The sequence below is a fragment of the Neophocaena asiaeorientalis genome, unplaced genomic scaffold (genome assembly GCF_003031525.2).
Source record: "Neophocaena asiaeorientalis asiaeorientalis breed wild unplaced genomic scaffold, Neophocaena_asiaeorientalis_V1.1 scaffold65, whole genome shotgun sequence".
NCBI classification, from domain to species: domain Eukaryota; kingdom Metazoa; phylum Chordata; class Mammalia; order Artiodactyla; family Phocoenidae; genus Neophocaena; species Neophocaena asiaeorientalis.
Genome location: NW_020173215.1, coordinates 2,117,795 through 2,121,588, shown reverse-complemented (window position 1 = coordinate 2,121,588; position 3,794 = coordinate 2,117,795). Strand labels below are relative to the sequence as shown.

Below are 3,794 nucleotides of genomic sequence, written 5' to 3'. Positions count from 1 at the left end.
CAACAGAAACTACGAACCTGCAGCCTGTGAAAAGGAGACCCCAAACACAGTAAGTTAAGCAAAATGAGAAGACAGAAAAACACACAGCAGATGAAGGAGCAAGATAAAAACCGACCAGACCTAACAAATGAAGAGGAAATAGGCAATCTACCTGAAAACGAATTCAGAATAATGACAGTAATGATCCAAAATCTTGGAAATAAAATGGAGAAAATACAAGAAATGTTTAACAAGGACCTAGAAGAACTAAAGAGCAAGGAGAAATGAACAACACAATAAATGAAATTAAAAATTCTCTAGAAGGGATCAATAGCAGAATAACTGAGGCAGAAGAATGGGTAAGTGACCTGGAAGATAAAATAGTGGAAATAACTACTGCAGACCAGAATAAAGAAAAAAGAATGAAAAGAATTGAGGACAGTCTCAGAGACCTCTGGGACAACATTAAACGCACCAACATTCGAATTATAGGGGTCCCAGAAGAAGAAGAGAAAAAGAAAGGGACTGAGAAAATATTTGAAGAGATTATAGTTGAAAACTTCCCTAATATGGGAAAGGAAATAGTTAATCAAGTCCAGAAGCACAGAGAGTCCCATACAGGATCAATCCAAGGAGAAACACGCCAAGACACATATTAATCAAACTATCAAAAATTAAATACAAAGAAGACATATTAAAAGCAGCAAGGGAAAAACAACAAGTAACACATAAGGGAATCCCTGTGAGGTTAACAGCTGATCTTTCAGCAAGCCAGAAGGGAGTGGCAGGACATACTTAAAGTGATGAAAGAGAAAAACGTACAACCAAGATTACTCTACCCAGCAAGGATCTCACTCAGATTTGATGGAGAAATGAAAAGCTTTACAGACAAGCAAAAGCTGAGAGAATTCAGCACCACCAAACCAGCTCTACAACAAATGCTAAAGGAACTTCTCTAGGCAGGAAACAGAAGAGAAGGTAAAGACCTACAATAATAAGCCCAAAACAATTAAGAAAAATGGTAATAGGAACACATGTGTCGATAATTACCTTAAATGTAAATGGATTAAATGCTCCAACCAAAAGACGTAGACTGGCTGAATGGTTACAAAAACAAGACTCGTATATATGCTGTCTACAAGAGACCCACTTCAGACCTAGGGACACATAAAGACTGAAAGTGAGGGGATGGTAAAAGATATTCCATACAAATGGAAAACAAAAGAAAGCTGGAGTAGCAATTCTCGTATCAGACAAAATAGACTTTGCACAGCAAAGGAAATCATAAACATGAAGCAATTGACAAAGGATTAATCTCCAATACACACAAGCAACTCATGCAGCTCAATATTAAAAAAACAAACAACGCAATCCAAAAATGGACAGAAGACCTAAATAGACACTTCTCCAAAGAAGATATACAGATAGCCAACAAACACATGAAAGAATGCTCAACATCATTAATCATTAGAGAAATGCAACTCAAAACTATAATGAGATATCATCTCACACCGGTCAGAATGGCCATCATCAAAACATCTACAAACAATAAATGCTGGAGAGGGTGTGGAGAAAAGGAAACCCTCTTGCACTGTTGGTGGGAATGTAAATTGATACAGCCACTATGGAGAACAGTATGAAGGTTCCTTAAAAAACTAAAAATAGAACTACCATATGACCCAGCAATCCCACTACTGGGCATATACCCTGAGAAAACCATAATTCAAGAAGAGTCATGTACCGAAATGTTCATTGCAGCTCTATTTACAATAGCCAGGACATGGAAGCAACCTAAGTGTCCATCAACAGATGAATGGATAAAGAAGATGTGTCACATATATACAATGGAATATTACTCAGCCATAAAAAGGAACAAAACTGAGTTATTTGTAGTGAGGTGGATGGACCTAGAGGCTGTCATACAGAGTGAAGTAAGGCTGAAAGAGAAAAACAAATACTGTATGCTAACACATATGTATGGAATCTAAAAAAAAAACGAAAAGAAAATGGTCAGAAGAACCTAGGGGCAAGACGGGAATAAAGATGCAGACCTACTAGAGAAGGGACTTGATACGGGGAGGGGGAAGGGTAAGCTGGGACAAAGTGAGAGAGTGGCATGGACGTATTATACACACTACCAAACGTAAAACAGATAGCTAGTGGGAAGCAGCCACATAGCACAGGGTGATTAACTCAGTGCTTCATGACCACCTAAAGGGGTGGGATAGGGAGGGTGCAGGGGAGGGAGATGCAAGAGGGAACAGGTATGGGGATATATGTATAAGTGATTCACTTTGTTATAAAGCAGAAACTGACACACTGTTGTAAAGCAATTATACTCTAATGAAGATGTTAAAAAAAAAAGTAATCTACTTTTCCAAATGTGCTTTCCTGTTCAATTGTTATTACTTAAAACTATAAAAATGCTCAAGAGTAGTTGGCAGGGAAGACTGGGATCTTGTAAGTGACAGAAGACACTCTTCTGTCTAGACAACAAGAAGGAAAATCAAAAGAAACCAAATTCAAAACCCTGCCAAGGACCAATATGGAATTAATAGAATTTCTACAGGTTGTACTATCTATTCCAAAAAAAAAAAAATCTGTTATTTAGTAAAGCATCATAGAAGCCCTCAATCTTCTGAGTCTGTAAGAAATAAAATATAGAATACAGTACTGCTTTTAAAAAACAGAAACTCAAATTCCTTCTAATTATCCTGAGGGTACAAGAAGAATAAAATGTAATTATGGTCAATTAAACTATTTAACTCATATCTCTGCACCAGAAAAGTAATGCTAATGAGCTCATCCTAGGAAATTCAACTCACTTGTCACATTCTGATGTTCTAGTCTCATCTGAAAAAGCGCCAAATGAAAATACAGCTGCAAATTTTGAATACGTAGTGAAACAGATAACCTTTTGATTATTCATATAATTAAGAGGTTTGCTAGTTTTTAAAATGGGAGTAAATGAGGAATGTTTATTTAAATAATGACATTTGGTAGACACTCAATTTGACCACCAACTACCTCTAAGTTTAACCTGGATCCAAGACTGCAAACGGGTTTGGGGCTATACAGGTAGTCCTGAGGCTCTGCCTGCAGTTCACTTTACAAAAGTGCGTTCATGTGAAAGTAGAGTCCTATTTTTTTAATTGGCTTTTGGCTTATTCTGAACCAAAGGTCCAAATTCTGAAAACTGCAATCCGAAGGTAATATCAAAAGTGTACAGATGGGGCTTCCCTGGTGGCGCAGTGGTTGAGAGTCCGCCTGCCGATGCAGGGCACGCAGGTTCGTGCCCCGGTCCGGGAAGATCCCACATGCCGCGGAGCAGCTGGGCCCGTGAGCCATGGCCGCTGAGCCTGCGCGTCCAGAGCCTGTGCTCCGCAACGGGAGAGGCCGCAACAGTGAGAGGCCCGCGTACCGCAAAAAAAAAAAAAAAAAAAAAAAAGGGTACAGATAGATTATTTCCAAATAATAAAGGATAACCTAAAACTACATAAAATAAAATAGAGAAAGCCAGGAGAAGGGGATTGTTAAGATGTATATATGAATTACATAAACTTGATGGAATTAATTTGTATATATTTGGCTAAGAATGACTTTTATCAGGAATGACTGTTGTGACGTATACACAATGACTGATTGCAACAATAATATATAAATACAAGTATTAAAAGCACTATATTTTTTTCTTTACCTTAATACAATGAGAATTTTTAATGGATCAAGAAAGCAGGGCTTCCCTGGTGGCGCAGTGGTAGAGAGTCCGCCTGCCGATGCAGGGGACACGGGTTCGTGCCCCGGTCCGGGAAGAT

At 38.4% G+C, this 3,794-nt stretch overlaps 1 protein-coding gene across 1 annotated transcript in view; it reads right to left on the bottom strand.

Annotated features, from left to right (window-relative positions):
• Window positions 1-3,794, bottom strand: part of AFG2A (AAA ATPase AFG2A) — a 331,993-nt gene that overhangs the window by 280,190 nt on the left and 48,009 nt on the right. The gene's annotated exons all lie outside the window — the stretch shown is intronic.